This window comes from Armigeres subalbatus, chromosome 2, assembly GCF_024139115.2.
Source record: "Armigeres subalbatus isolate Guangzhou_Male chromosome 2, GZ_Asu_2, whole genome shotgun sequence".
Taxonomy (NCBI): Eukaryota; Metazoa; Arthropoda; class Insecta; order Diptera; family Culicidae; genus Armigeres; species Armigeres subalbatus.
Genome location: NC_085140.1, coordinates 120,911,498 through 120,936,729, shown reverse-complemented (window position 1 = coordinate 120,936,729; position 25,232 = coordinate 120,911,498). Strand labels below are relative to the sequence as shown.

Sequence of the window (25,232 nt, the reverse complement as noted above, 5' to 3'; positions counted from 1 at the left end):
AAATTATGATTAAAAGTCAAACATAACAAATTAGCGAGAAAATTGAGAATTTTCTTTTCTTATTTTACTGAAATTAGCCGTTCGAAATTCAAGTGGCAATTTTCTGAAATATGATCCATTCCAGCAAGTGTTCGAAGGATTCAACCAAATTCCCCAGTCAACACAAAATCGTATATGATGCAACATAAGATGCTAAAGTGGAGGCGACTGTTCGTTTATCTGGGGGATGGGTGTAGTGTAGTGGATTTTCAAGGCGGAGGCCAGAGATAAAGGAATTTAATTATTGACATAATGTGACATTTACGCTATGGATGCAAATGTGTTTGAAAATATTCTATGTAAATATGCTAAATATTTAGTTTGAATATCTTGTATGCAAAAGACTTCGATTGCATTCCAGGCATTGTTGGTGAAATCAATCTCAAATCTAAATTATCAAATCCTCACGCTTTAGCATACTCGTTTGTGCTTTTAAATGAGAAACCCACCGCACTTGAGTTTTTGAGTTAAAAGACTTCACTATTCCATTTACTTCCACTATTTATATATACGCATTTCGTATCTGTTATCGACTCGATAACAATACAAAACACTGAAGAAATTTTAAAGTAGAATACGTAAAATACGTACCTGTTGATTGTAGTGAAAGTAAATGGAATAGTCTTTTAAATTTATAACATTTCCCCTAAGACGCTCAATAATAATCATTGAGTTGTTGGCAAAATTATTATTGTTCTCTATGTCCAGAGCATTACACAGACACAGCATTCAACATAGCATAAAAAATCCAAAATAATAAAAACAGATGCTTTGAATCATACTTTTTTTGGAAATAAGTTCGGCGTATTTCATTTCGCAAGGGATTTGAATCGTCCATGAGTTTCGAGATGTTGAGTTTTTCGCAGCACTTATTCCAGGTCCGCCGTTTTTAAGGGGTGTTTCAAATGACGTTCACTACATTTGTGTCTCCTGTTAGCTTTGCGAGCAAAGACGTAGAATTACCAATCCGGAGATGGCGAGTTTGATTCTCGGTCCAGGCTAGGTTGTTTTTGGGTGGGAAACATGCTTAGCTCCCTAGCAGAGAAGTAAATTATCATTTCATTATCATTTAGTATTCAGCCAAGAACTAATTCCAGAGGCTGAATTTTGAAATGTGTTATTATTATGGTGGACTCCCAGTACTATGTTTCCTCTTCATCTACAACTTTGCCTAACAGTACATTGCTCTATGTCTAATATTTACAGCGTTTTACGCTAGTATCCTTTAATATATTAAAGCTTAGCTTAGCTTAGACTGACTGTACATATCATTGGTTGCTATTCCGTGATTGATCAGAACTGGTGCAAATTGCACTACGATCACGATCTAAGTCCATAGTGGTTGGGATTTACCATCTATTCTCGAAGTGCATATTTCAGCAGCTCGCCGGCCAAGTTCTTACAGTCAGTTGGGAAAGGGGGGAAATGTTAGTATGTGGTTATCGTTGCTACTAGAGACCGAAAATACCTCTGCATTCCCACAATTACCTCGGGAAGGAAGTTGTGTTAGTTGGGTGGGGAATCAGTAACATAGATTAGGATTTTACCATGGAAAGTGATGTGACCTATGAAACTTCTACATAACAGTATTAGCATTTCCTTAATTTGTTCAATTGCTCATCCTTCGCGATAATAAACAATCAATTGCTCAAAGTGAGCGATTGTTCATTTGAATTTCGGATCAGGCGCCCGCGTAATCATTTCTTTAACGTAAGGAAAGTAAAACAAGAAACGGGATTAAAATTGAAAATAAAGTAATATTCACGGCTGTTCAACCGCATTGATAATAATCGGAAAGCTAATGTCAATCAACAACCCTTATAAGATGAATAAGAATGTTCAGCAAGACAGCAATATCCCAGTGGGGGATGTAATGCCAAAGAAGAAGAAGAATGTTCAGCCAGACATATTTTGTCAATTTACGTTTATTTTACATGTCGTTTATTTTGCATCACTTTCGCGCGCGCGCGTTTGTGTCATTTGCCGTGACCAGTATACCGTAATCAGGATCTCACTGGTATTAATCCTGATGTGCCGGTTGGCACTCGTGTTGGGCTTGTGCGCTTTGTGCGGCACACGGTCGCTCCCCAGTCAACATAAAATCGTACGATATACATACATCTTGTATGGAGAAGCACCTCTATCGCCTCCACTTCAGCATCCTACCATATACGTTCATGTGTTCAGTTGACTGGGTTTGATCGGGCCTACTTATAGACACATGCAGCTTTTTGTAGAGGTTTAACAGAGCCCACTGTCAAACCCCACCACGTCCTAGGCAGGCCCCCTAACTTGCAGTGGCCATGGGGAGGGGTCAAGCCCTTGGACATAGTCCCTGTTGCCCCCCAAGTCCATTTCGCTCGACATATTTGATAGCTTAAATAGGATATTGTGAACAATTTGTGTTTTTGACTTCTTGGCGTAACCTAAGACAATAAGCTATGTCTAAAAACTCGAAAAAATAGCCGGTAAGTATTTTGAAGCGGCAATTTCGCTACATAGTGTCATTTTCTATATACAATTGAAAATAAAATATGTTGGGATGCATTCATAAACTTAGGTTCCAATAGTGAAAACAAACTTGAGCAATTATGTGGTCCTAATTCCAATATTCGGAAATGGCATTGTTCCTGATTCCATTCTTTAGTGTTCCTAATTCCAATCACCTCAAAAACATTTTATTTTTTGGAGATCAGGCATTTTTTCTCATAAATTCATCTTTTCATTAATTATTATTGCAAAACAAAAACTTAAAATGTTATTTTCTTTCAAATTTAAAATAGGGAGAAAGACGCCTTTGGCAGGTTTTGTTCTATTATTGGCAGGGGGTTTTTTGTCGTCCAAATTTTATGAAATTTGGGCACAATATTCTTTGATATGCAAAGAATGCTTAGGCCAAATTTGAGCCTAGTCAGTCATAAAAAACCCCTGCCAATAATAGAACAAAACCTGCCAAAGCCGTCATTCCCCCTACATTGAACGATGATATTTCCTTAGTTTAGCCAAGTTGGCTGTTTTTTCGTTTGTTTCACTTTCCATTCGAGTTCAACATATGCATTAATGCTAGCTGCCCAGTAGCATTAGGTACCACAGATAAGGACAGATACGATTCAAGGAGCTAGACTTTACTAAGGTGGCGCAGATCAGCGCTGCGTGCCACTAGTTCTCTCTTTCACTCTCCCGTTGATCTATGCAACGCAAATAGTGACGTCACTATTTGCGTTGCATAAGAACAACGGGAGAGAGAAAGAGACAACTAGTGACACGCTGTGCTGATCTGTGCCACCTTAGTAAAGTCTACCTCATTGGATACGATTCATTATCGGACTTTTCTACTTTATCCTCAACGTAATGTAGACTTGAGGGTGAACACTAGGCCTTCAATTTTGACCTGAATCTTCCAAAACAATGTCTCTGTTTGTTTGGAATTGTTCTTATCGCTGTTTCGTTCAAATTGAATATTTGCTCAGTATTCTTTAAAACACCGAAAATCCCTACTTCTACAAAGTATTAATGGATTTCGGTAAAAAATACCCTTATTGATAGCTCAGAGATGGCAGTATTTTAAAAATGGACTCGAAACTCGTCAAAAAATATCTGGATAAAGAACGCCACAATAAAATGGGTTGTGCTGTTTGAAACTGTCCGTGTTCTTCGGAAACCCTTTCTTAACATTGTCCAGCAATCACTTGACAATTCGTCATTCACCATCAACTGAAAAAAAACTGCGTTTTCCCGGCATGAATGAATTGAAAAACGTTCCTATAACTATTTTACCTAGAGTTGTAAACGGAGTTCCTTTCGGTCTGACTGCTTGCATGATAGAAGTTCTAAAGTTCAACATTCACGATGTACGATGTACCTCTTCTTACTCATAGATTATATTCTCAAGAATGGAATTTTCCGAATCCATCCTCCAAACCCGTAGAACGAAATAAGGAACTGATTTAGATATGCTTTGTTTCAAATTCAGGGCAAATTTTCACCTAAAAATGCTTAAATATTATGAGACGTTCTTAGCAAGTGGTTTAATAAAAACAGTCAATATGGCGCCTGTAGTGACGACCAACAAATTCTGTTGAAATTTTCACTTTTAATCGCTAAAAATGACGCTGTTTTTCGTTTCATTTCATGCATACATAATCATATAAAAGTACAAAAATATGTTTCTGTTATTTTTATACAAAAAATCTTCATTATTTATTATTTTATCTTCTGTGAACGGAATTAGGCGCTGGTTGGAATAAGGGCACAGCACGGTACGAAGATTTACAACGAGAAATGTGCTCAACCACAGCATATTTGGCTAAGGTTTGAGCCATATACCCTAACTAAATAGACGTAGCATTTGTGTTTTGTTTCGCCTTTCTCTTACAGCAAGAGGTAATGGAAAGCTATTTCTTCAAAAATGAATCTATATGTATAAAAATGAATTGGTTTATGTTTGCATCCGTATAACCTTAGATAGACTGTATATTCAGGCAATGCAATATCATCTGAGAACAGGATATTATCTTATCAATCTGGAAAGAGATTATCATTTGTTGCGAAGGTGTTGCCTTAACAAAAGCTGTGAAAAGTGGCTATCAGAACCAATCAGAGATTTGTAAATCCAAGAACGCGAGGTGAGGGCTAAACAGGGCTAAACATTAGTGGATTCCATCGTGTATGTCCTTGACGGCGCCTCAAAAACCAGAGACCGGCACTTTAACTCGTGATCTATTCGGCCTGATCCCGTTGGTGGATCGGGAGCGTATTCTTTTTCTGAGCCGAACTCTTTCATCCTTGAGCTATTCAGCTCCTAGCTTTATCGCGAACTACACAGATAGTCCCCGCTACACAGATAGAACTCGCCTTATGAAAAGTAACCAAAATTGTTGCATTGAACAATTCGCAAAAAATCGCAGGTGGTACACTGCCCATGATCGCATATTTGTAACATTTGCATTTTGATTGATTTTGTAAATCGTTTGTCAATCCTCCCCACAAACTCAATTATTTAGATCTTAACAAAGATAAGCAAGATATTAAAGCCTATTTTACTGATGTGGGATAAGATGCAGTATAAATTGAGCTTTCTGAACGATTCACAGGCTTCTTACAAAATGAACAAAAATGCGAGTGTTACAAATATGCGATCATGGGCAGTACAAGCCTGTATGAAAGTAGCATCACTTTCATCCGTTACCACAGATATTGATTTGAGACTAATCACTATCTCTTAGATGGAATGTACCTTAGGTGATGAATACATTATACTAAGACCTCAGCCAATGCCAATTGATGCTGAAGAATTTTCTGCAGCTGCCATTCGATTGTTTAATACTTTGAAACATTTTATTGACAAATCAACTTTCTGTTTTGTGTGATTTCGGACATAGGAATGCTCTACGGTCACCCGTAACGCTGGGTAGACACCTTTGCGTGGGGCAAGATCTACCACGGTTACATTGCCAGCTACAGGCAAATCCTTACCCAACGAATACCTTCCTCGTTATCCAACTCCGTGGTACTTATGAGGGTGTCGCTAAGTCGGTGGCCTTTCGTTAAGTAAGTACTACATCAACACTTCCTTCCTCTCCCTAGTTACGGTGAAGATGGGCGTGGCCAGGAGTAGTAATCCTCATGCTTTTGTTATTTTTGTTTAAGACTGGAATCAAGGACTACTCCCCTTCTTGATTTCTGATAGCATTCTAGATAAGGATCTCAAAAGTAAAACATGAGTATCACTAGTGTCCAATCTACGAATTACACCGTAACAATGCTAATGCTAATGCTAATGCTAAATTTCGGACATAGGAATGCGCTACAGATCGTAGTGTGCCGCAAGCGATTGGATTTGTCAATTTTTGTCTGCTGATTTTGTCCAGCAATTCGCGTTTAAGAATAAAATATTTTAGCTAACGCCGTTTTGATTTTAGTTAAACGATGAGATATGAAGTAAAAATCAGAACACGTTGAGCATGGGCATCTTTGCCTGGTTAACCAACAAAGCCGAAGTTGCATAATGCAATTTGCATTCCTCCGACTGCTTTTGCTGATAAACGACACAACGTTGGGGGACCGCAGCCTATCTAGACAAACATTTGAAAAGGACGTAACAGCCAAAATTTATTCCTTCTGATTCCATTATGAATCCATATATAACTATATATGTACACGGTTAGAAAAAAGTACCTAATTTAAGGTACTTTTTTTCTCTTGCATCTCCCTCCCTCTTTCCTTTGTTGTCATAAAATGAAGAGCAAAACCACTCAACAAGGGCATTAAAGTGTGGGAACCCAACGTTGAGTAATATCATGTTTACAAAAGTTGAGTGAAATTTACCTAACTTTTGGTTAGTTTCTATTTAAAATTAAGTATATTTTACTTGATTTTAAGTGAATTTTGCCTAATTTCAAGAAAAAATTACCTTATTTTGGGTTCCCACACTGAACCCCCGATTTGAGTGAAAAGTACCTAATATTAGGTACTTTTTTCTAACCGTGTAGACGAAGAATCAGAAGGAATAAATTTTGGCTGTTACGCCCTTTTCAAATGTTGGTCTAGCTATGTCCCGAAAAGAAACAATCATGACACAGTTACAAAACTCATGAACATCTTCACATCCGCCGAATCGGGCACAGTTTTGAGAATTGCGACTACAATTCAGGTGGAAGCATAGTGTAGCATGGTGTATGGTGTATCATGTTCAAAACAAGAGTTATTTCCATAGTGAAGGAACTTAAACCGGTTAGAGCGTTCCATATCATTAGTTTATACTTTGTTTGTTTCATTGCTGTATTAACAAAACTTAAGTCCCAGGTATTGTGTTCACGCTTCAGTTAGCAACGGTCGCTCTTCTTGACCTTCTGTTCCCTGGGTTGTTAGTACGAATAAAGGCGTCTTTGTGATGTTTTGCTGTACATGTTATTTCCCATACACATTCTGAAGAAACCTATCTTGCTTCAGAAGTGAATCCTTTTTGTAGTAGTGGTAACAAAAAGGGCACAATTACGGAGCATGAGATCTGATCAAATTATTCGTACTGTTTGATCAACGCCACCGTTTTAGTGAGGGATAGAGGACGACACACACAGGCAACTCTCTCTTTTGTGTAAAATTGTGGTCCTGAAACGAACCGATTCAGTTTTAATATTATGATTTAAGATTAAAGTTATATTAAATTACATATCGCATATCGGATGATGAGAACTACAATCTCTGAACTGTCACTAATAGTGCATCTCTGGTAATATAGATTGATTTCACGCTTGAAATTGAGGTACCGACCGCTTATATCAATGAAAATTACTTTCCCGCTAATAGCAGCAATGATAAGTGTAGATTACAACTTTTCGAGCATCAAGCTTACGGTACACGCTCATTTCTATCTTTCGCCTTTCCGGTACAACAAAGTTGTACTCAAAAGCTATTATTTCACTTCGAAAACGAACTATTCATAGAAGGCTCGTAGACCATACATAGAAATACATCACAATCAACTGTTATCCAGATGTTTCCAAAACAGAAACCGCTTAATTCAAAAAATGATAATTTACGTAAATTCAACATATTTGTAGTTCACTGCCGAAATTTTAGCTTAATCGGTCATCGAGGCACAAAGTTACAGCTTTTCAAAGTTGGCCATTTTGTACGAAAAGCGGACTCTGCTGTCATTATTGTCGACAACAAATAAGACAAAAACAAGAATATGAACTTGTCTCAACTACTTCGGTGACAGAAACGTCGACGTCGATCCAGCGACGTTTCAGCGATGACTCGGATAGACAAAACTCTGAACACAAAGGTTGTGGCTGATTAGTAATTTTATGGATAAAATTTCGATGTTGCTATCTTGAATCAACGACATTTCTTGCATGTGAAGTTTCTGCTGCTACATCTTTGCAGCAGCGGTTGGCATAACCATCCATCGCTCACATCGCGAAAATTGGACGACTAAGATGAGCCGGGCACGTAGCCCGAATGTCGTTCAATAACCCGATGAAAATGGATCGATGAGGTGGAAAATGATTTTCGGATATTTGGTAGACTGAAGAAATCTCTTGTGCACTGCAAAGACCACTCGACACCGGCCTTAGTCTAAATAATTAAAATGGCACCAACGGCGACAACTTTTGATGCTGATGGTTTTGCGCTGGAACCGATACCATCGTTGCAAACTTTCGCCGACAACTGCCACCAGCAATGCCGGCGCCATCGGTTTGAATTTTCTGCATCCGTTATTGCTGTGCCGTTGTATCGTTCTCCGTGAAATCTCGTACAAACTGTCGCATACACGTCATCCAACACGACATTTAATGCAGAGAAAAACATATGCGGTTGATCAAAAATAGTATAACTTCGTCCGATTAGTTTGCGGAGATTTTTTTTTTTTTTTTGTATTGCGTTTATTTGTAAGGCTCATTCGCCATTGGGCATAACGGAGCCGAAATTCTTGTTTTACATTTTTACAATTTTATTCTGAGTCTTTAAAACTAGGTTAGTTTGGGAAACCGATATACTCGCGGTTGAGTTAAGGTTAGGGACTACATTTTTTTTCAATAGGATGGAAAGGGAGTCGTGAGAATTTATGGTGGTGTTGTTGTAGAGAAAGGATAAGGATAAGGATTTTTTGGAAATGATACTACGACGAGATTTTGATAGTTGAATAGGAGATACAATGGACGTGGTGTGAGCTATAATCAAACTCTAACATCAATGCGCTTCAAGTACAAATAAATAAGTTGCATGTAATCGATATCAAGGCATGCCAGCACCTCTCTAATGGGCTTCTGCCGTCTTCCTCGGACTCGGAGAGTGTCAGTCAGCTCAGATCTTACTTCACGATGTTCGTCACATTCCACACGACATGGTCAATATCCTGATAGCCGTTGCCACAAACACATAGATTGCTTTCTGAAAGCCCAATACGGAAAGTGTGCGCGTTTAGTACATAATGATTGGACATCAGGCGACACATGACGCGAATGAAATCGCGACCCATGTTCAACCCTTTGAACCACGGTTTTTTCGATACCTGTGGGAAAATTGAATGTAGCCATCTACCCATCTGCCCATTCTTCCATTTTTTTTGCCAACTTGTCAAGGTCTCTTGGCGTGCCAATGCGAAAAATTCATAAAAGGCGATTTGTCGCTCGTAAATATCGCCTCGTAGAGCACCAGTCTTAGCCAAGAAGTCCGCTTTCTCATTACCCAAAATTGAGCAATGCGAAGGGACCCAGGCCAATGTGATGGTGTAGGAGCGTTTCGATAAAGCTCTCAAGCCTTCCCTAATCCTAGTCAGGAGATACGCTGAGTGCTTAGTTGGCTTCACAGACTGAATGGCTTCCAGAGAGCTTAGACTGTCAGTGAAGATAAAGTAGTGGTCGGGTGAAAGAGAGGCAATATACTCTATTGTATAGTGTATGGCAGCAAGCTCTGCGATGTATACAGAACAAGGTTCCTGGAGCTTGAATGAGGCGCTATGAAATGTGTTATGAACTCCGAAACCAGTGGAACCATTCATTTTAGATCCGTCTGTGAAAAATCTTCTATCTTCGTTAGAGTACCCATACTTGCTTGAAAACAAAGAAGGTATCAACAACGCCCGATGGTACTCAGGTATACCATGGAGCTCTTGCTTCATGGATTTATCAAAAACTACATCAGAACCGACGAAGTTCGAGAAGTTATCGCGATTTGTAACTACCGTAGATGGGCGCACATCCAGCGTCATGTACCAGTAGTAAATACTCATGAAACGGGTTTGAGGATTTTGTTCTAACAGCTTCTCGAAATTTTCAATGATCAATGAGTTGCGATTTTCACATCGAATGAGGAACCGGAGCGAAAGTTCCGCGAAACGATCTGTCAAAGGAAGTACTCCTGCAAGTACCTCTAGACTCATCGTGTGAGTCGAGTTCATACAACCTAATACGATGCGAAGACACCGGTACTGAATACGTTGAATTTTCAACATGTGAGTCTTTGCCGCGGATTGAAAACAAAAACTACCGTATTCTAAAACTGACAGGATGGTTGACCGGTACAACCGAAGCAAATCTTCCGGATGGGCTCCCCACCATGTACCTGTTATTGTTCGCATAAAGTTGATTCGCTGCTGACATTTTTGTGTCAGATATACAATGTGTTTTCCAAATGTACATTTTGAATCGAACCACACCCCAAGATATTTGGAAGACATGCTATGAGAGATCGTTTTACCCATCAGCTGAAGCGGAAACTTTGCCGGTTTATGCATTTTTGAAAAGATGACCATCTCAGTTTTCTCCAGAAAGAAATCGATACCAAGTCTCAAAGGCCAGTTAGACAAATTATCCATAGTATTTTGTAACGGCTCTTGCAGTTCAGGTGCGTTTGATCCCGAAACGGAAACAACGCAATCATCCGCAAGCTATTTTAAAGTGCTATTTTCCATGAGACGAGAAATACATCAATGTCTCTGACGTAAAAATTATAAAATAGGGGGCCTAAACATGAACCCTGCGGGAGACTCATGTAGCTGATTCGTAAGGTTGTCAGGTCACCAAGAGAGAAATTCATATGCTTCTCTGACAACAAATTGTATAAGAAGTTGTTTAAAGTCGGCGATAGTCCACACGCGTGTAGCTTGTCAGATAAGACGTCAACACAAACTGAGTCAAAAGCACCCTTAATATCCAAAAATACAGAACCCATCTGCTTTTTATGGGCGAAGGTAAGTTGAATCTCCGAAGAAAGCAGCGCAAGGCAGTCGTTCGTTCCTTTCCCCCTACGAAAACCAAACTGTGTATCTGACAATAGATTATTTGATTCAACCCAGCTATCCAACCGTAAAGAATCATCTTCTCGAAAAGCTTACGTAGACACGACAGCATTGCGATAGGACGGTACGAGTTATAATCGGACGCAGGTTTACCCGGCTTTTGGATGGCTATCACTCTCACTTGCCTCCAATCATCCGGAACAATATTATCCTCCAGGAATCGATTGTACATGTTCAAAACGCGCCTCTTCGCGCCGTCAGGAGGTTTTAAGCAAATTGAACTTAATTCTATCCATCCCTGGGGCGGAATTGTTGCATGATAATAGAGCAATTGAGAATTCGGCCATCAAAAAGGGTCGGTCCATATCGTCTCTGTGAGCTAAAGTATCACGACAGGTTTGCTTAACTGGTACCGAATCCGGACAAACTTTCTTAGCGAAATCAAAGATCCACCGCGGAGAATTTTCACGATCTTCGTTAACCGACGATGGGTTACGCATCCTCCTGCCAACATTCCATAGGGTTCTCATTGAAGTTTCTCGCGACAATCCTTCGACAAAGCTGCGCCAATAATCGCGTTTTTCGACTTAACCAGCTTTTAAACTGGGATTCAAAATCAATATACCGTTTAAAAGATCGACCAAACCTTGCTTTCGAAAGTCCTTGAACGCGATGGATTTCTTGCGATACAGAATTGTACACTCATTATCCCACCACGGACTGGGAGGTTTTTTACGAACCGAACTGCCAGGCACTGGGAAACGTTGTGCCTGAAGCGCGCTGTTAAGAATTAGATCTGATAGAAATTGGTATTCTTCACGCGGTGGAAGCACCTCAACTTGTTCACCATCATAAATCGCCTCCGCATATTTGCTCCAGTCGATGTGTTTCGTAAGGTCATATGCAATGTTGACTAGGGGATTCTGGTATGTTCCATTGGACATTGAAATTTCGATTGGCAAATGATCACTGCCATGGGGATCTTGGATCACCTTCCATGTACAGTCCAACGATAATGAACTCGAACAAATTGAAAGATCTAAGCGACTATCTTTGGCTGGAGGTGCCACTCTTGTAACTTCTCCGGTATTTAAAATAGACATATTGAAGTCATCACAGATGTCATATATCATGGATGAGCGGTTATCGTCGTAAAGTTCTCCCCAGCCTGTTCCATGGGAGTTGAAATCACCCAACAGCAACCGTGGCTCAGGCATAACCGAGCAAATATTCGAAAGATCTCTATGAGGTATCGCAGTTTTGGTGGGAGATATACAGAGGCTATACTGAGTTCTTTTCCTCGAACAGTCATTTGACATGCGACAGCTTCGATGCCTGACATTGGCGCAAGATCGATTCGGTAAAACGAGTGGTACTTCCTTATTCCTAAAAGTACCCCTTCATAATAATTTGCACGATCCCGGCGGATGATGTTAATCAAGGAAAAGAAGGTTTACACCAAAAGTTAGCCATGTTTCGCTTAACGCAAATACATCACATTGTAATTTATTGACTAAAAATTTGAAAATATCTAGCTTTGGAAGAAGACTTCGACAGTTCCATTGTAGAACCGAAATCGTATTAGCTTTGTTGACTGAATCAGCCATCGAAGGATACGATTGTTTCGAGGATGGGCATTTTAGAAGCCAGCTGCTTCAAAAGCGGAATCAAAAGAGGGAGGATTGAATTGACTAAGTTTTTCACTGAATCTGAAGCGCTAAAAAAGTTGAGAATGAAATCAACGATGCCAGAAAATGTGAACATTGGAGCGCTCTGTGCTTGCTCAGGACGTTCTGGGTGCTCATTTTCTGGCTGCCATATCGGGAAAACTGCAGTATCCGGGATTTTATTTACATTCCGAAGAGGCGGAAAGTCTCTAGTCTCGCGGAGGTTGAACCCCGGAGATGAACGTTTTGAGGCATTTGCTCCTGTTTCAGAATTGGGCATGTTGTGTTGGGGATTATTGCGAGGCAGCTTTCTAGGCTTTTTTGACGGTTTCTGGCTTTGCTTCACCCGCTTCCTCGTCGAACCTTTGAATGTAAATGGAATCCCTTCGTCAACGTCAGAATCAGAGCCCTGATCGTCGATTGGTAGATTAGAGAAGATGTTACATGACTCGATAGAAGAAGCGGCCTTCTTCAACATTTCGGCATAACTACGCCGAGAACGCTGTTGCAAAGATCGCTTAAGGGTTTCTCGTCACTGTATTTACGTTGGACATGCGTCGAGTGCATGCGGGGAGTCTCCGTTGCAGTATACACATTTCGGCGGTGTTTTGCATGCGCCGTCAAAATGTCTTTCGCCACACGATGAGCAACGTGGTTTGTTGCAGCAGTATTGAACCGTATGACCCAACTGCTTGCAATTGGTGCAATTCATCATCTTCGGTACATACAACCGAATTGGTAGTCGAAGTTTCCCAATGACAACGAAATCCGGAAGCGCTGATCCAGAGAAAGTCACACAAAATGAGTCGGAAAGTGAAAAACCTTTTCTCCCCTCTCGCAGCACTGAATGCATCTGCCTGCAGTCCAGTATCTGTACAGGAGGAAGAGAGGATTCTTGAAGCATCCGAAGCCCTGCTTGATTTCATCACAGGTCAGACTCCCTTCGGTGACTACTCCCGAGATTTCGACCTCATTTGAGGGTAAATAAACGCGATACTCAAGTGTGAAGAGCTCACAGGTGACAATCTCATTTGCTTGTTTACGGTCTGAAACAGTAACCCGAAGCTTACTTGTACCAATCGTGTCAATACGGATCAGCGACGAAAATCGCTTCGCCAGATCCTTGCTGATCTGACTTGTATTCAATTTTTTCCCTTTAGGTCGAAAAAAGACAACAAAAGGCCCGCCAGAGTTCGGCGGGTAAGCCTTCGGGCGGGGGGTCGTAGATGAAGATTTCGTTTGTGATGTATTATGAGAGGTCACCGGAGGGGTGAGGGAAAAGTTGCTCACGTCCATTGATTGTTCATTTGAATTACCCAACAATAAAGACTCAGATAGGGAGCGCGACGGGCCCCCGCCGAAATTATCGTTACTCATTGCCGGTGGTAGCACACCACAACGGCACACCAGGAAGAAACGTTTAAAATGGGAGAGGAGAGTAACTAAAACTAGCAAAAAATTTACTACCTATTCAACTATTAACTTTAGTGATGTGGGAAGCGGTACAAGGAGGGGAAACAAGGAAGGGTGTATTTTATATTTATTCTTATCTTCTGTAGTCTTTGCTGTGTCTGCAACCGGTCGACTCAATCTGTGTACGCGCAGGAAACCAACACCAATGCCGCACACTTCACTGTATGATTGCGTTCACGTTCGGTTCGATCTAATGCCGATAGTTGATGCGGAGCGCACGCATTTGGCCCGGTGGCGCGGGGCGCGGGGCGCGTGATATGATGCCGATGGATCACGTGGCTGTTTCGGTAACGATGTAGCAGAAATTCGTTTGATGGAAACTAATTGACTTCGTCAAATAGAACCACTTCCAGGGAGCCTGGGTTTATAGCACTTCACTTCGGAAAACCTCACTAGGAAAAAAAAACGATTCAAACCCGGAGCGCAAGACAAAACCGACCGTCTCGCGCGGTAGCTCGACAAGGAATGAGTTTGCGGAGATAGATTAGTTGATTTGAACATTGTTGTTAGTAAAATGTTATTTTCAATAGTTTATCGTTAGTAATAGGGTAGAGAACCATTTGGGCAGTACCCCCTATTCCCGTCAGTAACGTTCATTACTCGAGCGCATTACAACCGAATTACTTGTTTTTTAGAACATGGTTAGTTCCTGTCGATATCTAGTGCTGTATAAACAATCAAGCCATTTGGTTGGAACGCGGTTGAGTTATTAACGTTGTGGACGGGAATAGTGGGTGCTTCCCAAATGGTCCCAAATGGTTTCAATGGATTTGGAAAATTTGTAAGGTTTCGAAATCTCACCGGAAATTCGGCCTTCCCCTCCTTAGACATACCCAAGTAACATTTTTGGTTTTATAACGGTCATCAAAACCAATATTTGCTCTACAAAGCTTCTATAGAACCATAATAACACCAAAATGTTACTTTGGTAGTTTTTGTCAGAAAATGGGCCCGTACGAGTCCGAGTAGCGCACACATAATACAGAAAATTCTGTTAAGTAACAATCAAATGTGGCCACGTACAAAATGCTTTTGCGTGAAAATCAGCCATGCTTAGAGTTTGTGCATTGTTTTAAAATTAATGATTCAAAATAAGTTTATAGATATATGCAAAAAAACAATAACTAGTCGATAAATCAAGTATATTCCCTTAATTCACCGAGTTGAAAGTGATGATAAAGACAATATTAAAGCAGATATTCCGAGTGCCAGCGAGGGACTCTAAGTGAAACTGTGCACCATGGTCCACCGGAAATAAGGAGGAATGGTCCTCCGGAAATTTAGGGGGTTTGGTGTCAGGCCCTGCAAGCCAGCCTTTAAAAATCATAAGCAACGAACAATCAACAAGAGAGTACGGACCGGAACCATCGGCGAAGACCACTGCGACGAAAAGGGACTAGCGATTGGAAACTCGGTTCGTGGAACTGCAAATCTCTCAACTTCATCGGGAGCACACGCATACTCGCCGATGTGCTCAAGGACCGTGGATTCGGCATTGTAGCGCTGCAGGAGGTTTGTTGGAAGGGATCAATGGTGCGAACGTTTAGAGGTAATCATACCATCTACCAGAGCTGCGGCAATACACACGAGCTGGGAACAGCTTTCATAGTGATGGGCGATATGCAAAGGCGCGTGATCGGGTGGTGGCCGATCAATGAAAGAATGTGCAGGTTGAGGATCAAAGGCCGGTTCCTCAACTTCAGCATAATCAATGGACATTGCCCACACTCCGGAAGCACTGATGATGATAAGGACGCATTCTACGCGCAGCTGGAACGTGAGTACGACAGCTGCCCAAGCCACGACGTCAAAATCATCATAGGAGATTTGAACGCTCAGGTTGGCCAAGAGGAGGAGTTTAGACCGACTATTGGAAAGTTCAGCGCTCACCGGCTGACGAACGAAAACGGCCTACGACTAATTGATTTCGCCGCCTCCAAGAATATGGCCATTCGTAGCACCTACTTCCAACACAGCCTCCCGTATCGGTACACCTGGAGATCACCACTGCAGACAGAATCACAAATCGACCACGTTCTGATTGATGGACGGCACTTCTCCGACATTATCGACGTCAGGACATATCGTGGCGCTAACATCGACTCGGACCACTATCTGGTGATGGTTAAACTGCGCCCAAAACTATCCGTCATCAACAATGTTCGGTACCGACGACCGCCGCGGTACGACCTAGAGCGACTGAAGCTACCTGATGTCGCCACTGCATACGCGCAGCATCTCGAGGCAGCGTTGCCGGAAGAGGTGAGCTTGATGGGGCCCCTCTGGAGGACTGCTGGTGGAGGACTACAGTTAAAGCAGCCATTAACGACGCAGCGGAGAACAACGTCGGGTATGTGGGACGAAGTCGACGGAACGATTGGTTCGACGAAGAGTGCAGACAGATTCTGGAGGAGAAGGACGCAGCGCGGGCGGTCGCGCTGCAGCAAGGTACCCGGCAGAACGTGGAACGTTATAGACGGCAGTGGAGACAGCAGGCCCGCCTATTTCAGGAGAAGAAACGCCACCTGGAAGAAGCGGAGTGCGAGGAGATGGAACAGCTGTGCCGTTCTCAAGAAACACGCAAGTTTTATCAGAAGCTCAACGCATTCCGCAAAGGCTTCGTGCCGCGAGCCGAAATGTGCCGGGATAAGGATGGGAGCATCTTGACGGACGAACGTGTGGTGATCGAAAGGTGGAAGCAGCACTACGAGGAACATCTGAATGGCGCTGAGAGTACAGGCAGTGAAAGTCAAGGCAGCGGAGGAGATGACTACGTCAGTTCAGCGGATGATGGAAGCCAACCAGCCCCCACCTTGAGGGAAGTTAAAGATGCCATTCAACAGCTAAAGACCAATAAAGCAGCTGGTAAGGATGGTATCGGAGCTGAGCTCATCAAGATGGGCCCGGAAAAGCTGGCCACTTGCCTGCACAAGCTGATAGTCAGAATCTGGGAAACCGAACAGCTACCGGAGGAGTGGAAGGAAGGGGTTATATGCCCCATCTACAAGAAAGGCGACAAACTGGAGTGTGAGAACTTTCGAGCGATCACCATCCTTAATGCCGCCTACAAAGTGATATCCCAGATCATCTTCCGTCGTCTGTCACCATTAGTGAACGAGTTCGTGGGAAGTTATCAAGCCGGCTTCGTTGACGGCCGCTCGACAACGGACCAGATCTTTACTGTACGGCAAATCCTTCAAAAATGCCGTGAATACCAGGTCCCAACGCACCATCTGTTCGTTGATTTCAAGGCGGCATACGACAGTATAGACCGCGTAGAGCTATGGAAAATTATGGACGAGAACAGATTTCCTGGGAAGCTTATCAGACTGATCAAAGCAACGGTGGATGGTGTGCAAAACTGTGTGAAGATTTCGGGCGAACACTCCAGTTCGTTCGAATCGCGCCGGGGACTAAGACAAGGTGATGGACTTTCGTGCCTGTTGTTCAACATTGCGCTAGAAGGTGTCATGCGGAGAGCCGGGTGTAACAGCCGGGGTACGATTTTCAACAGATCCAGCCAATTTATTTGCTTCGCGGATGACATGGACATTGTCGGCCGAACATTTGCAAAGGTGGCAGAACTGTACACCCGCCTGAAACGTGAAGCAACAAAAGTTGGACTGGTGGTGAATGCGTCAAAGACAAAGTACATGCTTGTGGGCGGAACCGAGCGCGACAGGGCCCGCCTGGGAAGCAGTGTTACGATAGACGGGGATACCTTCGAGGTGGTCGAGGAATTCGTCTACCTCGGATCCTTGCTAACGGCTGACAACAACGTTAGTCGTGAAATACGAAGGCGAATCATCTGTGGAAGTCGGGCCTACTACGGGCTCCAGAAGAAACTGCGGTCGAAAAAGATTCGCCACCGCACCAAATGTGTCATGTACAAGACGTTAATAAGACCGGTAGTCCTCTACGGACATGAAACATGGACAATGCTCGAGGAGGACTTGCAAGCACTCGGAGTATTCGAGAGACGGGTGCTTAGGACCATCTTTGGCGGTGTGCAAGAAGACGGTGTGTGGCGGCGAAGAATGAACCATGAGCTCGCCCAACTCTACGGCGAACCCAGTATCCAGAAGGTAGTTAAAGCCGGAAGGGTACGATGGGCAGGACATGTTGCAAGAATGCCGGACAGCAACCCTGCAAAGATGGTGTTCGCTTCCGATCCGGCAGGTACGAGACGGCGTGGAGCGCAACGAGCGAGATGGGCAGACCAGATGCAGAACGACTTGGCGAGCGTGGGGCGTATCCGAGGATGGAGAGATGCGGCCTCGAACCGTGCATTGTGGCGTCAAATTGTTGATTCAGTGTTATCTGTTTAGATGTTAACTAAATAAATGAATAAAGCAGATATTGCTTTCTATAGAGGTTCAACAGAAAATGTTAACCAACTTTCATCTTAATTGAAGACGGAACCTCTACAAACTCTACTATTTATATGAATAGTCATTTAACCTATGCAAATAGACTTAATAGAATACTTACCAGCTGCAACTAAAAATGTCGCCATATTCACAAACAAGTTGACATTTTTTTTTAATATCATGTTTAGGGTAGAAGTATATTGATTACCAAGACATGTAGCGGATGTAACACTTAGCTATAGTCAATGACAACTCGATTATAACTATCAGGATAACTTTCTAGCGAAGTCTATAAGTTCCATGATCTATTCGACGATAATAAAAAATTGTTCATCGATGTTTATGTACAACAAAAGTCATATTTTTACATAATAGACGAGCTCGGTGGTCTAGTGGCTACTGCTTCTGCCTTATAAGCAGGAGGTCGCGGGTTTACTTCCAGGCTCGTCCCATTCCTACTTTGTGTTTCTTTCTAATTAAGTTCTACCTGTGTTTCACGTTCTACCAAAACGATTCCTACTGTTATAACCTCCCACACCAACAATTCCAAAAACCTCCCGTCACACCTATATGAGATCGTAGAGTTCTCTGCATCTTTCTTAAGTAGTCGTCTAACTAACCATCCTTCCCCTTCCTCAGCATTCACAAGGACGTGGCCAGGACAGATCTCGACTATTGGAGAGTGCATTGCTTCCATCTAAGACAGCAGTTCTCAACCTGGGGTACTTGTACCCCCGGGGTACCTTCGCTGACTCCAGGGGGTACCTCGGACGAAAATACGTAATCACGTAATGGCGTAATGACGTAATACAATTCCAATAAAAAAAATATTGGTAAAGTCTTAATAATTGTATAAATTTATATTGCAAGACTTTGTATTGTACATAATATGCAAAGCAATCAGTAATCAAAACATATCGAATCATGCCCACCACAGCCACAGGGCTGTGGGACAAAAGATCTAAAAAATCTTCAAATGCAATCTACTTGATCGAAACAAAATTATGAAATATGTTAAGAATATATTTCTTAACTAAAATATTGAATTTGAAAGTGCTTCTGAACATAAAAGCTTTTGGAAGCCCGTTTTCAAGTAGCTCGGAAACTTTCTTTCGAGGGCTCGGAATTCTTCATTCGAGAAGCTTGGAAGGCTCAGCAACGTCATTTCAAAAGGCTCGAAAGACCCCTTTCATGATGCTCGGAAAGCTATTTTCAAAAGGGTCAGAAGCCCAGTTTCAGGAGGCTCGGAAGCTCCTTTTTCGAGAGAGTTGGAAGCCTCCTTTCAAGGGACACGGAAGCCCATTTCAAATAGCTGGAAACTTGCTTTCGAGTGGCTCGGAATTCTTTAAGAAGCTACGGCTCAGCAACGTAATTTCTAGATGATCAATGCCTCCCTTCAAGAGGCTCGAAATACCTCTTTCATGCTTCTCGGGAGAGGTTCTGTAACCTCCTTTCGAGGGGCTCGGAATCCTTCTTTCAACCACCTCTCTTTGAAGAGGTTCGAAAGCCTCTTTCCAAAAGAGTCAGAAGCACCCTTTTCAAGAGGGTTAGAAGCCTCCTTCAAGAGATTCGGAAGCCCCTTTTCAAAAAGATAGAAAGCTCTCATTCAAGAGACTCAGATGCCACCTTTTTAAGAGGGTTACAAGCTTCCTTTTTAAGAGGTTTGGAAGCCCTCTTTCAAAAGACCCTGGACCCCTTTCTCAAGGGGCTCGGAAGCTCACTTTCAAGTGGCTCGGAAACCCTATCGAGGGGCTCAGAATTCTTTTTTAAAGAATCTTAGAAGCCTACTTTCAAAAGGCTCAGCAACGTCATTTCAAGATAGTCAAAGCCTCCTTTTAAGGTCACTCCTGACGGAATCCAAGTTTAAAAGTGCTCGCGTTTTCGGGGGCACACCACTCGATTCAGAGAAGGCGCACAACTGTCATTTTTGTTGATTTAGCTTTGCTGCGTCGCAGCATGCGTGAAATAATAAAAATGACAGTTTTGCGTTGCTTCCGTATCGAGTGGTGTGCCCTCGAAAACGCGAGCACTTTAAAACTTGGATTCCGTCAGGAGTGACCTTAACACTTACGTACCTGACCCCCTATTTCATGGAAAACTATTTTTTCAAAATGATGGTTCTCAGCAGTCTTGCATCGCAATTTGGTTCTGTTTTCTGCAATCGATCACAAAATTCCTATAGTTTTTGGAACATTGGTCATCGTTTGGAAAATGGCCATGGTTCCGGAGATATTGATGGGAGTACTGGGGTAACCTCCCATCCCGGAAAAATGGCCACTTCCTGATCAAGCCGGAAACATGACTTGCGACGTGTCAAACTTCATGGTTTTTCAAAAGAAGTTTATAGGAATGTGTTCTGAGGACATTCGGTCCATCTGACCTCATTCCGGCACACCCTGGGTTGCTGGTTCCCTGGGGAAGTGGCTACTTTTGATCAGTTCTGAAACCTGGGTTGCGACGTATCAAACTTCATGATTTTGCTAAAGAAGTTCATTGTAATGTGTTCTGAGGGCATTCGGTCCATATGACCACATTCCGCGACACCCTGGGTTGCTGGTTCCCTGGGGAAGTGGCCACTTTTGATCAGTTCCGAAACCTGGCTTTCGACGTATCAAACTTCATGATTTTGCAAAAGAAATTCATAGGAATGTGTTCCGAGGGCATTTGGGCCATCTGGCCACATTCCGGCATACCCTGGGTTGCTGGTTCCCTGAGGGAAGTGGCCACTTTTTTAACAGTTCTGAAACCTGGCTTGCGGCGTATCAAACTCCATGATTTTACAAAAGAAGTTCATAGGAATGTGTTCTAAGGACATTCGGACCATCTGGCCACATTCCGGAACACCCTGGGTAGCTGGTTCCCTAGGGGAAGTGGCCACATTTTGAACAATTCTGAAACCTGGCTTGCGGCGTATCAAACTTTGTGATTTTGCAAAAGAAGTTCATTGTAATGTGTTCTGAGGGCGTTTGGTCCGTCTGGCCACATTCCGGCACACCCTGGGTTGCTGGTTCCCTGAGAGAAGTGGCCACTTTTTTAACAGTTCTGAAACCTGGCTTGCGACATATCAAACTTCATGATTTTGCTAAAGAAGTTCATTGAAATGTGAAGTTCATGTGACGTTTGGTCCATCTGGCCACATTCCGGCACACCCTGGGTTGCTGGTTCCCTGGGGGAAGTGGCCACTTTTGATCAGTTCTGAAACCTGGCTTGCGACGTGTCAAACTTCATGATTTCCTAAGAAACGTTCATAGGAATGTGTTCTGAGGGCATTCTGTCCATCCGGCCACATTCCGAGACACCCTGGGTTGCTGGTTCCCTGGGGAGTGGCCACTTTGATCAGTTCTGAAACCTGGCTTGCGACGTGTCAAACTTCATGATTTCCTAAGAAAAGTTCATAGGAATGTGTTCTGAGGACATTGGGTCCATGCGGCCACATTCCGAGACACCCTGAGTTGCTGGTTCCCTGGGGAAGTGGCCACTTCTGGTCAGTTCTGAAACCTGGCTTGCGACGTGTCAAACTTCATGATTTCCTAAGAAAAGTTCATAGGAGTGTGTTCTGCGGACATTGGGTCCATCCGGCCACATTCCAAGACACACTGGGTTGCTGGTTCCCTGGGGAAGTGGCCACTTTTAAATGGCCCTGAAATCCGTCTTGCGACATCTCAAAGTTCACGATTTTGCAAAACGAGTTCAAAGGAATATGTGTTAAGGGTATCTGGTCCATCTGGCCACATTTCGGAACAACCTGGAATACTGGTTCCCCGGCGAAAGTGGCCACTTTTGAATGGCTCTGAAATCCGACTTGCGACGTCTCAAACTCCATGATTTTGCAAAACAAGTTCAAAGGCATGTATTTTGAGGGTACTTGGTCCACTTGGCCACACTCCGGAACATTCTGTGATGTTGGTTCCCTGGGAAAAGTGGCCACGTTTTGAATGGTTCTGAAATCCGTCTTGCGACATCTTGAAGTTCATGATTTTTGCAAAACAAGTTCAAAGGAATGTGTTTTGAAGGTATTTGGTTCTCCTGGCTACATTCTTGAACATCCTGGGATACCGGTTCCCCGGAGAAAGTGGCCACTTTTCGAATGACTCTGAATTCCGACTTGCGACATCTCAAAGTTCATGATTTTGCAAAACAAGTTCAAAGGAATGTGTCTAGAGGGTATGGTTCTGAAATGTAGTTTGCGACATCTCAAATTTCATGATTTTTCAAAACAAGTTCAAAAGTATGTTTTTCAAGTGTATTCGACCTTATAATGCTTGTTTTCCGGAGCAAGTGAACACTTTTCGATAAGTATGTGAATGTGTTCCTAAAGAATGTGGTCATCTCCGGATCCGGATTCTTGGCTGTATACTATAAAGGTATTATCGATACTAGGTGATATTTTGGGTTTTTTGTTTTGTATTTGATTTTTATGAGTAGTTTATTTCTGATCATTTCAACATTTCAACAACTTATACCATACAGGTCCGGCATATGTCAAAATATTTTGATTCTCGTTTTACATGTCTTTCGCAAATCGCACTGTTGCACGATACACAACTTATCATCGTTTTTACGTCTTTGTTTCGAGGGCAGAAACTACACCTTTTAGACTTACGGGTAATATGTTGCAACTCCGGAAACTCGTTTTGGGACTCAAAGCAGTTTGGGCATGCAAAACACTGAACTTTCCGGCAATGTGAGCTGCATGCTGTTTTACCACATGATTCACAAACCTTTAAATCATCCGTTGAAGTGCATGATAGACAAATAGATGTCGGTGAATTCGACTCTCCATACATGTCCTCGAAATTTCGAATGAATAGCTCGATTTTGCTTTTGACCTCATGGTGCAGACCTGTTTCATTTTTCCTCGATTTGACGTGTTTCAAAGCTAATTCCTTTGACAACCAGTCTAAGTATTTGCGCTTTTTACTGCGGTCATTCGGAAGATATGTTGGATGAGCTGCTAAAAACGTGTGGAAAGAATTATGGCCGCAAATGTCTAAAAGTTTAGAAAAATTGCGAGAGGATATCTGTCCGTGCGCCTTTTGCATGAGTAGCTTCCTGTCGCACGATCTAGAGTGTCCACACCAGCCTTTAGAGAGTTATATAGCTCCACCACTTTCGGCTTTTCCTATAAAAAAATTATGTTTGTCAAAAATATGCTCAATTGCTGTTGTATATCGAGTAATTTGTTTATCTCACATCAATAAAATAAACAAATGGATTATCTATGTTGCTTCAATCATTCTACTCACCACCACCGTTCTTGTGTCAGTTTTCGAAGAACTGGGAGGACACTCAGCATTCAGCTGATTTTTCTCAATCGTTTCCACATCCGGTATGGCTTCAGGATCGGTCGATAATAGAAGAACGGTTTTGTTCTTTTCGCTGTCCATGACACTAACATTAATGGATCATGAAATCCATATCTAACCGTTCCTGGGGGTTTTGAGTTACCGAGAAACTCTACGGGAATTTCCTTTTTATTTGATCTGAGTGTTCCAATTGACACCATGTCTTTCTCCAAGAGTTCATATGCCAACGGAACGCTGGTGAAGAAGTTATCGAAAGTTATTCTTCGATGTGTGCTGCAAAACGGTTCACAAAGTTGTAAAACAACACGCATAGCTTGGTTTTTCTCCGGTTTGTTTCCAATTTTTCCTAGAATTAGGTAAAGTACTCAATTTTTGTAATTGATGAATATTTTTAATGGAATTTTTCAAACATTTTTAGTGAACTATCATTCGAGTGGTATATATATATAAAGTATATAAAAAGTTAAATGCTTACCGGCGTATATATCGAAATTAGCAAGCATTGAGTTGTGAACGTCAACTGCGCACCACATCTTTATACCATAACGGCAAGGTTTTCCTTTCATATATACCCGAAAAGCACATTTTCCGCGAAACGGAATCATTCGCTCATCTACAGTAACATCTTTCGAAGGTTCATATATGGTCAAAATATTTGTTTGAATACGGTCAGAAACTTCTCTAATTAGTCGTAAGCGATCATGGCTATTCTGATCTTTGGATGGTTGTTTGCTTGTATTTGATCCACGAGCTGGGCGTCTACTCAGCGAATCATCAAACCGAATATATTTATATATTTGCTCATATCTTAAAATGCATAGAAAACATATCAAATGAATTTGATTTCTAGAAAATTTATCAATCATCAAACCTATCTCTTGACATTATTGCTGAGTAGAATACACGACTCGTGACTTCGTCTGTAGACCACAACTCTCGTATATGAGTCTTCGAATCGTGATTCTTGCCAGCTCCATATAACACTCCAATCCAAGCGAGAAACTCGTCATATTCCAATGGTTTGAATTTTGAATCGTGGGCACCTTCGGCGTTGGTGTAGCGGCAAATCAAATCAATTAACGATGAATCAAAAATAATAAGAATGCATCCATTGGAGTTTTTATTTTACTAAGATCCACATTGAACTTGGGGCCAAAACCCTCACTACCAGATTTATTCTTATTTGGCCAAGGGATACTGCTCCATTTTATATTTCCGCACTTTGAAACATATTCACTACTCTCTGCTTCGTCATCGGAATAAAATGGATCATCCTCAACTTGCTCATTCAGTATATCATTTTCGACACCAATTGCATCCGGATCGGCAATACTTGAGCTTTCCGACTCCGAATCACTTAACATTTTGAACACGAGATCGAACAGCGACTTAAACGTACGGATAATTTGTTTACATTGAATTCCCGGAAACAGTCATCGTAAGTGTGGTGGCTCATCTGATGCAGCAAAATAGGCGTTTTAGGGAAAAATGTTAACAATTGACTGATGAGCAATGCTCAGACACGTGATTCCTGTAACCTGGTGGAATACGTTCAAACTTGTTATCTAAATGATGATTTCATGTCTGAGGCTTACATATAAATATGTAACACTGAATCAACAATTTGACG

At 42.2% G+C, this 25,232-nt stretch overlaps 2 protein-coding genes and 1 pseudogene across 3 annotated transcripts in view; 1 reads left to right on the top strand and 2 right to left on the bottom strand.

Annotated features, from left to right (window-relative positions):
* The window catches only part of LOC134210753 (uncharacterized), an 88,748-nt gene that overhangs the window by 43,053 nt on the left and 20,463 nt on the right, over nt 1-25,232 (bottom strand). The gene's annotated exons all lie outside the window — the stretch shown is intronic.
* Nucleotides 1-25,232, top strand: part of LOC134210756 (uncharacterized) — a 34,692-nt gene that overhangs the window by 752 nt on the left and 8,708 nt on the right. The gene's annotated exons all lie outside the window — the stretch shown is intronic.
* On the bottom strand, nt 8,858-24,966 carry LOC134215208 (uncharacterized; annotated as a pseudogene).